A 14,386-nucleotide genomic window follows, 5' to 3' on the forward strand; every position below is an offset into this window, starting at 1 on the left:
AAGGGAAAGAGAGAGAGAGAGAGAGAGAGAGAGAGAGAGAGAGAGAGAGAGAGAGAGAGAGAGAGAGAGAGAGAGAGAGAGAGAGAGAGAGAGAGAGAGAGAGAAAAAGGGAAAGAGAGAGAGAGAGTTGATACCTGGTTGATGGGGTTCTGGGAGTTCTTCTACTCCCCAAGCCCGGCCCGAGGCCTGGCTCGACTTGTGAGAGTTTGGTCCACCAGGCTGTTGCTTGGAGCGGCCCGCAGGCCCACATACCCACCACAGCCCGGTTGGTCCGGCTCTCCTTGGAGGAATAAATCTAGTTTCCTCTTGAAAATGTCCACGGTTGTTCCGGCAATATTTCTTATGCTTGCTGGGAGGACGTTGAACAACCGCGGACCTCTGATGTTTATACAGTGTTCTCTGATTGTGCCTATGGCACCTCTGCTCTTCATTGGTTCTATTCTACATTTTCTTCCATGTCGTTCACTCCAGTACGTTGTTATTTTACTGTGTAGATTTGGTACTTGGCCCTCCAGTATCTTCCAGGTGTATATTATTTGATATCTCTCTCGTCTTCTTTCTAGTGAGTACATTTGGAGGGCTTTGAGACGATCCCAATAATTTAGGTGCTTTATTGCATCTATGCGTGCCGTATATGTTCTCTGTATTCCCTCTATTTCAGCAATCTCTCCTGCTCTGAAGGGGAAGTGAGTACTGAGCAGTACTCAAGACGGGACAACACAAGTGACTTGAAGAGTACAACCATTGTGATGGGATCCCTGGATTTGAAAGTTCTCGTAATCCATCCTATCATTTTTCTGGCTGTCGCAATATTTGCTTGGTTATGCTCCTTAAACGTTAGGTCGTCGGACATTATTATTCCCAAATCCTTTACATGCTGTTTTCCTACTATGGGTACATTTGATTGTGTTTTGTACTCTGTATTATGTTTAAGGTCCTCATTTTTACCGTACCTGAGTACCTGGAATTTATCACTGTTAAACATCATGTTATTTTCTGATGCCCAGTCGAAAACTTTATTAATATCAGCTTGAAGTTTTTCAATGTCCTCAGCCGAGGTAATTTTCATACTGATTTTTGTGTCATCTGCAAAGGATGATACGATCAAAGGATGATATGATACTCATAGTCCACAGAGTTGAGTCAGGTGCGGACGTTTGAGAATGTTGGCCGTGTACATAACAGTAAGATCACCAAAATTGTTTCAGGCTCTGATGTTCAGACCGTCCTCACCAGACTTGGTCAAGACTAGAGATGAGCCTTCTTGCCCGTCTCTCTATACTTTGTCCAAAATTCTGATGAATGATGGAAGGGGAGAGGGGGAAGTCAGGCTATCCAGGAAAGGGGTACATACTCTAGATTAGAGAGAACGTTTGCCTTATATAAAGTTTTGCAGATCTTGCTGTCAAGAAAGTGTGAGATGCGCTATTGGGCAGTAAGTTGCATGGCTGCCTTTTGAGCTAGGTTAAGCACGTGGCTCTTCATTGTCTTTGAAAAGTCGAACTTCATTACCAAGATGTTAATTTCTTCTCTGAACTCCAGGATTATGCCACCCATTTACAAGCATTTCCGGTTTGCTATGTGTAATCTATTTATCATCATCCTTTGTGTCTTCTAACCCATAAATGTGACCCGCCTCCTTAAAGGTAGAAAGTTGGTGATTGATCACCAACTTGATCAAGATAGACATTCCACAGCAGAGGGCCAAACACACTACCAAGACAGAACACGAAACAATGGGTATAAATTGGATAAGTTTAGATTTAGGAAAGACTTGGGCAAATACTGGTTCAGTAACAGGGTTGTTGATTTGTGGAACCAATTGCCTCGTAACGTGGTGGAGGTGGGGTCCCTCGATTGTTTCAAGCGCAGGTTGGACAAGTATATGAGTGGGATTGGGTGGTTATAGATAGGAGCTGTCTCGTATGGGCCAATAGGCCTTCTGCAGTTACCTTTGTTCTTATGTTCTTCTTATGTTCTTAATTGCAAATGGGATTCGTCTTCATCTTGAAAAACACAGATTAGTTGATGAGTTGCAACATGGTTTTTCAAATGGCCGTTCGTGTTTGGCAGGTTTGCTGTCTTTTTGTTCCGGCATGGTTGGGGCAGTTGATAGTGGTAGGGATTGTGATGTCGTGTACCTTGACTTTGGCAAGGCTTTTGATGCGGTGCCGCATGAAGGACTGATTGGAAAGGTGGAGGCTCGTGGTATTGGAGGTGCTGTGTTAAGTTGGATTGGGGCATGGCTATTCTGGGGAGGCAGAGAGTTGGTATAGGTGGGGTTAAGTCAGGGTGGGAGGGTGTTGCGGGTGGAGTGCCTCGGGGCTCTGTCCTGGGACCTCTGTTGTTTGTAGTATGTGTCAATGATTTGGATTCAGGTTTGAGTGGCAACATTTGCAAGTTTGCCGATGATACAGGGGTCGGCGGGGAAATTAGCGCTGAGGAAGACTCACTATCACTTCGGGTTGATCTGGGTAGGGTTTTGGAATGGTCAAAGGTTTGGCAGATGCAGTTTGGTGCTGATGGGTGTAGGGTTTTGGGGCTGGGTAGTGGTGATAGAGTTGCAGGATGCGAGCTGGATGGTGTTGGGATTGCGAGGTCGAGTTGCGAGGGGGATCTAGGAGTTGTGATAGGGGGGAGTTTAAAACAAGAGGATCAATGCATGAATGTTCGTGGTGGGGCAGGTGGGACACTGGGATTTATTAATCGAAGCGTTAGTAACAGGACACCTGGTGTGGTTCTTCATCTGTGTCTTGCTCTGGTTGGGCCCCATTTGGATTGTGCAGTTCAGTTTTGGTCGCCGTGCTGTGGAGTGGATGTGGGTTCACTTGAACGTGTCCAGTGTGGGGTGGCTGGGTTGGTTCCCCAAATGAGAGGCCTTTCATGTGAGGAGAGATTGACGAGGCTTGGGTTGCGCTCGCTGGAGGGGCGAGGGGTTGGGGGGGTGACATGATGGAGGTTTACGAGTGGATGAATGGACATTGCAAAGGAGATATTAATAGGGTATTAAAAGTATCAACACAAGACAGAACACGAAACAATGGGTATAAATTGGATAAGTTTAGATTTAGAAAAGACTTGGGTAAATACTGGATCGGTAACAGGGTTGTTGATTTGTGGAACCAATTACCGCGTAACGTGGTGGAGGTGGGGTCCCTCGATTGTTTCAAGCATGAAGGACTGATTGGAAAGGACAAGTATATGAGTGGGATTGGGTGGTTATAGATAGGAGCTGCATCGTATGGGCCAATAGGCTTTCTGCAGTTACCTTTGTTCTTATGTTCTTATATCTTCAATTCCAGCTCCCGGATTGCAAACCCTTAACCTGTACCTCCTATACTTAACCTGTACCTCCTATCTCTGGAACGAAATGTCCTGTCTATATAACTCACCTGGGAATCTCCCTCAACCAAAATTCGCTTAGGTACCTCCTTAACTTTCTGAGCACTTTGAGGGGCCTGTGCTTCGTTGCTCTTCGTTGATTTCCCTTTCGAGTGAACTGCAGGCTCACCACAGCCCTCGTCTTCTAACACGGCAAATGAATTTGAAGTCTTCTTAAGACAGGGGTCTTAAGAAGACCTTGTAAAGGTCTTCTTAAGACCCCTGTCCTTAACGACTTTCCACGACGAGGTCTTGATAATATTGGTCTCATCCTTCGTTTCTTCTTGATGTTTCAGCTGTCGTACCTTCTCCCGTAGAGATCCATCTCTGCTCTCAGAGTTCCAACTAGATTCATCAATTCCTTCACTAATTCTTCCATTATAAGAACATAAGAACAAAGGTAACTGCTGAAGGCATATTGGCCCATACGAGGCAGCTCCAATCTATAACTACCCAATCCCATTCATAAACATGTCCAACCCGCACTTGAAACAATCGAGAGACCCCACCTCCACCACGTTATGCGGTAATTGGTTCCACAAATCAGCAACCCTGTTACCGAACCAGTATTTACCCAAGTCTTTCCTAAATCTAAATTTATCCAATTTATACCCATTGTTTCGTGTTCTGTCTTGTGTTGATACTTTTAATATTCCATTAATATCCCCTTTGTTATGTCCATTCATCCACTTTTAAACCTCTATTAATACCCACCAATAGGCCTACGCATGGATAATAATAGCGTAAGATAGTAAATATTTATAATGAATTAGTGAGACAAATGTGTATCAATGATCCTACTCAAATCGTCCTTTAATTGATCTATCAAAAAAGGATCTAATTTATATAAACCACTGCTAATGTTCAAATTACTTTCTTTGTAATCAGTATCAAAGCAGAGTCAATTATGTTCCTGTTATAAGTGCTTTTACAATTCGTTGTTTAAGAAGCCATCTCCCAATCAAATTGGTTAGCATTTCTTGACAGATGAAATGTGTCTCCTTTTTAGGAGTCTCCTGCTATCTCCTTTTTAAGAAAGGAGATAGATCACTTGTGTCAAACTGTCGGTCAATTAGCCTAACGTCTATTGTGGAAAAGTTACTTGAATCGATAATTGGAAATACAATTCGTCTTCATCTTGAAAAACATAAATTAATAAATGAGTATAAATGGGGTTCAGTTAGAGTAGGGTAATGTTGTTATTGGAGTGCCTCAAGGCTCTGTCCTGGGACCTCTGTTGTTTATAATATATATAAATGATTTGGATTCAGGTTTGAGTAGCAATATTTGCAAATTTTCCAATGATACAAAAATAGGCAGAGAAATTAACAAGGAAAAAGACTCACTATCACTTCAATATATCTAAATTGGGTTTTGAAACGGTCAAAAGAGTGGCAGATACAGTTTAATGCTTATAAATAAGAACATAAGAACAAAGGTAATTGCAGAAGGCCTATTGGCCCATTCGAGGCAGCTCCTATTCTATAACCACCCAATCCCACTCATATACTTGTCCAACCCGCGCTTGAAACAATCGAGGGACCCCACCTCCACCACGTTACGCGGCAATTGGTTCCACAAATCAACAACCCTGTTACTGAACCAGTATTTACCCAAGTCTTTCCTAAATCTAAACTTATCCAATTTATACCCATTGTTTCGTGTTCTGTCCTGTGTTGATACTTTTAATACCCTATTAATATCCCCCTTGTTATGTCCATTCACCCACTTGTAAACCTCTATCATGTCGCCCCTAACTCTTCGCCTTTCCAGTGAATGCAACTTAAGCTTTGTTAATCTTTCTTCATATGAAAGATTTCTAATTTGGGGAATTAACTTAGTCATCCTACGCTGGACACGTTCAAGTGAATTTATATCCATTCTATAATATGGCGACCAAAACTGAACTGCATAATCTAAATGGGGCCTAACTAGAGCAAGATATAGCTTGAGAACCACACCAGGTGTCTTGTTACTAACGCTGCGATTAATAAATCCAAGTGTCCGATTTGCCTTATTACGAACATTTATGCATTGATCCTTTTGTTTTAAATTCTTACTAATCATAACTCCCAGATCCCTTTCGCAATCCGACTTCGCAATCACAACACCATCTAGCTCGTATCTTGTAACTCTATCATCATTACCTAACCTCAGAACTTTACATTTATCAGCTTTAAACTGCATCTGCCAATCCTTTGACCATTTCAAAACCCTATCTAGATCAACTTGAAGTGATAGTGAGTCCTCCTCCGAATTAATTTCCCTACCGATTTTCGTATCATCGGCAAATTTGCAAATGTTGCTACTCAAACCTGAATCTAAATCATTTATATATATTATAAACAACAGAGGTCCCAGGACAGAGCCTTGAGGCACTCCACTTACAACATTTTCCCACTCTGACTTGATTCCATTTATACTAACTCTCTGTTTCCTTTGTAATGTAATCTTTGAGGCTAGTTAATGATGATAGAGTTACAAGGTACGAGCTGGATGGTGTTGAGATTGCAAAAGGGATCTGGGAGTTATGATTAGTAAGAATTTAAAACCAAAGGATCAATGCATGAATGTTCGTAATAAGGCAAATAGGACACTGGGATTTATTAATCGAAGCGTTAGTAACAAGACACCTGGTGTTGTTCTTCAGGTATATCTTGCTCTAGTTAGGCCCCATTTAGATTATGCAGTTCAGTTTTGGTCGCCGTACTATAGAATGGATATAAATTTACTTGAACGTGTCCAGCATAGGATGACAAAGTTAATTCCCCAAATTAGAATTCTTTCATATGAAGAAAGATTAACAAAGCTTAAAAATTATTTACTGGAATGGCGAAGAGTTAGGAGTGACATGATAGAGGTTTACAAGTGGATGAATGGATATAACAAAGGGGATATTAATGGAGTATTAAAAGTATCAACACAAGACAGAACACAAAACAATGGGTATAAATTGGATAAGTTTAGATCTAGGAAAGACTTGGGTAAATACTGGCTCGGTAACAGGGTTGTTGATTTGTGGAACTAATTATTAGTTGCATTCACTGGAAAGGCGATTCCAATTAAAGTTGCATTCACTGGAAAGGCGAAGAGTTAGGGGTGACATGATAGAGGTTTACAAGTGGGTGAATGGACATAACAAAGGGGATATTAATAGGGTATTAAAAGTATCAACACAAGACAGAACACGAAACAATGGGTATAAATTGGATAAGTTTATAGATTTAGGACACCAACCATTTGGTCTGGGAGACATCTCCCGTCACGCAGGGTGCAGTCGCACCTCCACAGATCTCCAGTATCATCTATAGATACTGGTGATGGCTCAAAACGGCCACCACGTACGGGCTATTCATGCCCGTGCCACCTTTTGGGTGGCTTCATCTTCATCTTAACACATTCACAAGGGAGACATCTCCCGTCACGCAGGGTGCATTCACACCTCCACTGATCTCCAGTATCAGCTCTTGATACTGGTAAATGGCTCAAAAGGGCCACCACTTACGGGCTATTCATGCCCGTGCCACCTTTAGGGTGGCTTAATCTTCATTAATCAATCAATCAGATTTAGGAAAAATTTGGGTAAATACTGGTTCAGTAACAGGGTTGTTGATTTGTGGAACCAATTGCCGCGTAACATTGTGGAGGTGGTGTCCCTCTATTGTTTCAAGCGCGGGTTGGACAAGTATATGAGTGGGATTGGGCGGTTATGAATAGGAGCTGCCTCGTATGGGGCAATAGGCCTTCTGCAGTTACTTTTGTTCTTATGTTCTTATGAACAAACAAAGCATTAGACAATTGGCCATGGCTTACAGAGTATTTGTGTTGCAAAATTCTATATTTCAAATCTTTAGATGTTTGCCCAACATAGAACTTATTACAGTCTTTACAAGGTGTTTTATATATGACACAATTATCACTACGAGGGCTGTTTCTAACTAATAGCTTACCAACAGTGTTTTCGTAGCTAAACAATACATGTTATCAAAAAGTTTCAAGTCCTTGACAATATTCTCAAACCCAGAGAAATATGGTAAACATAACACATTCTTAGGGCGAATTTTTCATTGCATATATTATTATAATATGAACGACGTGCTTTGCTTTGGCAAACTTCCAAAAAACTCAGTGGGTAACATAGGTTGGCACCAATCGAATTCTTAACCTCTTCATCTAAGAATTCTGGACTCACAACTCGAAGAGCTCTTAGATACATTGAAGAAATAATAGATTTTTTCACATTGTATCTATGAAATCTTTCTTTCATTTTCACCAGGTTCATTTAAAAGATAGTTCCTTTATGATAGTTTCCAATGTGATAGAAAGTTAATTCTCGTGAACTAAACGAGTTTCTAGCAGCAGGCTTCAGATAAAATAATGAAAAATAATGAACATAAGATAAATTATTCGTATTTTTCCTGTAGACACTAAACTTTAGTGAAAAATCATCCCTATGAATAAGTACATCTAGGAATGGCCAACATTTATCAATTTCAGTCTCCATAGTAAATTTTATAGAGATGACTTGATCATTAAGTTTATCTACAAATTCGTCAGTGTTTACATCTGAAGGTCATATACCCAAAATATCATCAACATATCTAAACTATGGAATGATTCCAGGGGTAATTTTTGAAACAAATTTCTTTTCGAAGAATTCCATGTACAAGTTTTAAAGCAATGGCGATAAAGGATTCCCCATTGCCATTCCAAAAGTCTGTAAATAATACTCATTATTTAGAGGTAAATTTACATTTACCGTTAGGAGCTGCATCGTATGGGCCAATAACCTTCTGCAGTTCTGATGCGACTCATATTTGTGTCCACCTAATTCCCGATCATTTGTCATTGTACCTCACCTCACTCCACCACTCTCTTGCCTATATATGACCAAAACTTGACCTGGAAATCTAGTTCCTGCGGTGTGGAGGCGACTTGAGGGACTTAAGACGTCCCAAGAAGTTATCAGAATGGATCACTTTAGGATGGCACCTGATCTCATTAATATCGCAAAATTGCTTATCGAAAATATTCCCTACATATTTCATAATTCTCCTGCGGTGTGGAGGCGACTTGGGGACTTAAGACGTCCCAAGATGTTATCAGAATGGATCACTTTAGGATGGTACCTGATCTCATTAATATCGCAAAATTGCTTATCGAAAATATTCCCTACATATTTCATAATTCTCCTCGGGCCTTTGCTAAAGTGTGTGACTATGTGATTGGAGGCAAAGATCTGTTGTCCCGGTATAAACTATATAGAGGCACAGGGTTCATGTATGTCATCAACCTGGGTAAACATGTTTACCACGCCGTCTCCATCTACCGATGTAAGGACGGCGACTTCCTCTACTATGATTCAACCTCCTCCCCAATACATTACTCCTTCCGTCAATATATGAAGAAGTACAAGATTAAACACAAAAACGTTTCCAGAGTCATACCAATTTCCAGCGTCCTGGCTTCGGAACTTTGGCTACCACGCCATAAGCTTCCTAGACTTCGTCACCAGGTCCAACCTTAGAGACTCGGATCTCCTCATCCAGAGCTACAAGGACAGTATGGGGCCCAAAACAGATCTTGAAGCTGTCCAGTGTGTACAGAAAGTACTCACAGAGTTCCCGAATAATATTGATCTTTCTGTGAAGAAAAGACGGAATTCCGTCGTATCCGCTCACCTGAGGTCGCTATATTACCATTTAATTGTTTTATTTATTTTAATTGCGGTCTCCCATTATAGTAAGTAGTGCAATAGTGGCGCCTATGCTTCTGTTTCACAGATGTGGAAGACATTTGCATGTACAAATTTTCCAAGTGTTACTTCAGCTTTAAAAAAAAGAAGGCATTTAGCACTTTGAAACAGTGCTAAAGAGAGAAATATAACTGATGGAGTATTAACAACCAGGAAGAGTCGTGGCCAAGTTGTGGGGACGACCAGCGGAGTCCTGACGGTCTCCAGGTCAAGCCCAACAATGTATCTGTAATTTTTCTTTACTTTTTATTAAATAAATATATTGTTGCTAAATAGGTTGTGGTTTGATTTATGTGAAATTCTTTAAGATATCCTTGATAAAATTGTCAACTGGTGACACCATTGTCACCAGTTATCACCTGGGTGACAATGGGTGACTCCCCCCACCTCCACAGTCTGTCCACCACGGTCACCACTTAACGTCATAGACAGAGAGAAATATAACAGATGGGGTATTAACAACCAGGAAGAGTCGTGGCCAGGTTGTGGGGACGACAAGTCTTGACGGTCTCCAGGTCAAGCCCAAAATTCTGTGATTTCTTCCTTTTTTCTTTACTTTTTATTAAACAAGTATATTGTTACTACATAGGTTGGGGGTTTCCTTGTTTGATGGGTGTAAAATTATTTAATATTGTGGGAACTAACCTGTGAGATTTATATTTAAATTATATGAATTTATATTTAAATTAATTTATATCTTTTGATAGCAGTTGGTATGATGTTAAGTGGACTGAATTTCTGCAATAATCTCAAATCTATCCTTACTCATTAGGGGGGGTTATATTAAATTTATATATATGCAGCCAATCAAACTACAGTATAAACTACATACATTGAAGAGGTTCCTTATCTTATTTGTACAGCAGGCCTTAGTCCACCAGGAATAACTAGGATGTAGACACCAAATTATCCTCTTTGAGGTAGCTTCCATCACCCAGTAACTGGTACACAAAGCATCCTTCCTCGTCTTGACCTGTCAAAAGGGCGCTAGCTGTAAAGCCAGAATCCTAATATATGACAGCTATATCAGAGAAAACACTGTACAAGGAACCATAAAGACCTAGGCTTAATTACCTTTAGTATGAGGCGATCTCGTGAACTGACTCACCCTATCTAATGACATTAATGGCCATAAATGATAGATAAACGGGTTTCGGCAGAACACTTAACTTGTATTTGTCGACAGCGTGTTGATGATGGTACACCTTTGGTTTCCATAACACTTCGTCCAAGTAAAATTAACAGGAGGCGTATTTGCTCCTGTGTTCTAAGTACAATAACAATGGCTGACACTCCATACTACTGACGCTACTGGCCGACATTGTCCAAATATGATAGGAGCCGAATTTGCTCCACGCGTCTCGGAGGTGACAACAACAATGGCTGACCACTCCCTCCTCCCTGATGCCTGGCTTACATTGTCCAGATGACAGAAAGTGATAGAAGGGTCACATTTACTATTTTGATATTGATAATTAAGTTAATTTATATGAGATGGTTTTATGATGGTAAAGTCCAAAGACTAATGTATTTAAGAATAATTCCCACCATAATAGGTGGTGAATTTATAATAGTATGTGGTAATGATATCCCGTTTTCTATAGACGGGAATTCCACTACAAGTTACATTTTCTATGGGTAACTTGTTTATACAACACAGCAATATTATCTGTCTGTATGATATTATTAAATGGTGTCGGATTTTCCGACAGGCACACAGTGGGCTACAGGCTTATCCTGTTCCTTATATGATTGTTACCTAATGTTGTTAAGGAATAGAGGAATATAATAAGCTCATGAAATAAATGGTTCTCTAGGAGCAGATCTCAGCTGAACAGAGGTAGGATTACAGCTCTTTCTTTCATTTTCACCAGATTCATTTAAAAGATAGTTCCTTTATGATAGTTTCCAATGTGATAGAAAGTTAATTCTCGTGAACTAAACGAGTCTCTAGCAGCAGGCTTCAGATAAGCTGAGGTAGGATAACAGCTCTTGCTTGCAGTTTTACTTGGCAAGAGAGAGAGAGAGAGAGAGAGAGAGAGAGAGAGAGAGAGAGAGAGAGAGAGAGAGAGAAATATAACAGATGGGGTATTAACAACCAGGAAGAGTCGTGGCCAGGTTGTGGGGACGACCGCCGGAGTCCTGACCGTCTCCAGGTCAAGCCCAACAACGGTAATGTAGTTTAGATTCTTTCTTTTTTCCTCACTTTATTTAAAATAAATTATTACAAGGTTTTTATTTTTAGGTAAAAAGGCTGTTGTTACATTGATTTATTTGTTAAAAATTCTTTAATTAAGACGGACATGAGCAAACAGTCAATGATTGTTTCTGTACACCTTTGTTACAGTTATCAACTGGCAGTAGTCCGGCCCCCCAGTCACAAGCTGTCAACCTGGGGACTGAACTGCATCACAGTCTGTAACTAGCTGGTATACACGAAATATACCAGTTAGCGGCATGGGAACTCTCCACCTTCACAGTCTGTACACCATGGTCACCAGTTAACACCCTGACAAGTCTCCACCATCACAGACTGTACACCATGGTCACCAGTTAACACCCTGAGAAGTCTCCACCATCACAGTCTATACACCATGGTCACCAGTTAACACCCTGACAAGTCTCCATCATCACAGACTGTACACCATGGTCACCAGTTAACACCCTGAGAAGTCCTCACCATCACAGACTGTACACCATGGTCACCAGTTAACACCCTGAGAAGTCCTCACCATCACAGACTGTACACCATGGTCACCAGTTAACACCCTGAGAAGTCCTCACCATCACAGACTGTACACCATGGTCACCAGTTAACACCCTGAGAAGTCTCCACCATCACAGACTGTACACCATGGTCACCAGTTAACGCCCCTGAGAAGTCCCCGCTAACTGGTGACCGTGGTGGACAGAATATGATGGTGGAGGTGTCACTCATTGTCACCAGGTGATAACTGGTGACAATAGTGTGCAAATATAATCATGACTATTTTATCAAGTCCTTCGTAAATATTTTCACACAAATCAAGCATAGAAACCACAACCTATTTAGCAACACTATATTTAGGTAATAAAAAGTAAAGAAAAAAGGAAGGAATGTTCGAATTTTTGTTGGGCTTGACCTGAAGACCGTCAGGACTCCGGCGGTCGTCCCCACAACCTGGCCACGACTCTTCCTGGTTGTTAATACCCCATCTGTTATATTTCTCTCTCTCTCTCTCTCTCTCTCTCTCTCTCTCTCTCTCTCTCTCTCTCTCTCTCTCTCTCTCTCTCTCCTCTTCTCTCTCTTCTCTCTCTCTCTCTCTCTCTCTCTCTCCTGTCTCTCTCTCTGTCTCTCTCTCTCTCCACACACCAGGAGAGAGAGAGAGAAATCCTAGTAAACAACACAGAAATCATCGATAGATACAGCGATAGCAGGCGGCTTGACGTTTGCGAGGCACTACACATCAAGAAGTCAACACCAGCAATCAACAGCCAATTAATGCACAACTATATTCTACCCACCTCAAGACTCCGAGGTCGAATGTTGGACGACATATTCGCATTGGAATTGAGCTGTGTGTTTACTATACCGTTCATTTTGTGAGTATAGTATATATTTTTTTTCATTTAATTTTTTAACTGTTTTTCTTATATTTCAGTGATGGGAACATCTGATCATTTGATGTTCCCAATTTTCTGATGGGAACATCAGATAACTTGGGAATGCATCGAACGAGGGAGTGGGGAATGGTGGGGAGAACGAGGTGAGGGGGATGGGGTAATGATTAGGAGGACGTGGGAATGGAGGTGGGAGAACAAAGGGACAGGGGTGTAATGATCTGTGCAGACCAACCTTCTCCCTTCTACCTTCTCCCTTCCCCCCTTCCCCCTTTCACTCTTGTCACTTGTCCTCTCCTGTTCCCCAATCCTATTTCTCTAATCCCTCCCCCTAATCTTCGTCACCAGTCTTCTTTCCAATCCCCTTTCCAATCCCTCTCCTTCTCTGTCCTCTCCATAACTATTGACAGATTTAGGACCAGTGCAACTCTAGGGCCATAACATTCTTGCTCTCAAGTTTTCCTTAGGGGGTCAGGCCAGCTTCTTCCCACGAGATAAGTTGTTACTACGTAGTTCCAGTTTTTGGAAGAGGACCGACCCGGCAAGTGTCTGGCCTTTCATTGGCCAAGGGCAGGGTGCCAGGTGTTTCATTGGTTAGTGGTGCCAGGGTATTAGGCCTGGGGGGCTCAAGTGATTGGCCTGAAGTCTCAAGAGCCGGAGTCCCCCAGGGTACGACCAGGCACCGTTGGCCGAGCCTCCAGAGCACCCAGGCATGGTTCAAATTGATTGGCTCCTAGCCTGAGCCAGGCTCATGAGAGAAACAATAGACCTCCCTGGGCTACATTTCAGTTTGATTTAAATTTACGTGTTTGTTTCCATAAAGTGAATATTTTGATCTAGTGGTATTTAGTTCCCCTTTTGGTTATTAATGTTGTGTTATTCCTTTTATATGTGGTATTCATGGGCTGAATTTGAAGTCCCTCAATTCTCAATAAGTAAAGTAAGGTTATATGGTTTACTCCCCAAGCAATTATATTTACCAAGATTCTATTGCCCTTGAGTTCATGATTATTGAGTTCTGTCTTTCCTGGGAGATCAGTAATCTAGACACATTCAGGTATGTTAGCGGGAAGGTGGTGGCAGCGTTTAATAAGTTTTAATCCTTATTTTTAAATTAATAAACCCTTCATTTGTTGCTCCCCCTCATTTAATATTCCAGTCTTAATATCAACGGATAGTTCATTGAGGGTCACAGTGATCTGCAAGCAGTGTTTAGCTGGGTTGTTGAGTGGAGAAAGGGAAGAGCAGTTCCGGGTTTATTACAGGGGAGTGGAGGATGGTGGGGGAGGACGAGGGGGGATGGTGGGGAGGACGAGGGGGATAGTGGAGTGGGAGATAGTGGGAGGACGAGGGGACGGGGGGGGGAATGGTGGGAAAGACTGGGAGACAGGGAAAGATTGCTGTAGCTCAGCAATGCACATGCGTTGCTGAGCCACGCATATGCATACATATATATATATTAATATATATATATATATATATATATATATAATATTATATATATATATATATATATATATATATATATATATATATTTGAAAGGAATAATATATATTTGAAAGGAATATATATATATATTCTATATTATATATATATATATATATATATATATATATATATATATATATAATATATATATATATATATAT

The sequence above is a fragment of the Procambarus clarkii genome, chromosome 1 (assembly GCF_040958095.1).
Source record: "Procambarus clarkii isolate CNS0578487 chromosome 1, FALCON_Pclarkii_2.0, whole genome shotgun sequence".
Taxonomy (NCBI): Eukaryota; Metazoa; Arthropoda; class Malacostraca; order Decapoda; family Cambaridae; genus Procambarus; species Procambarus clarkii.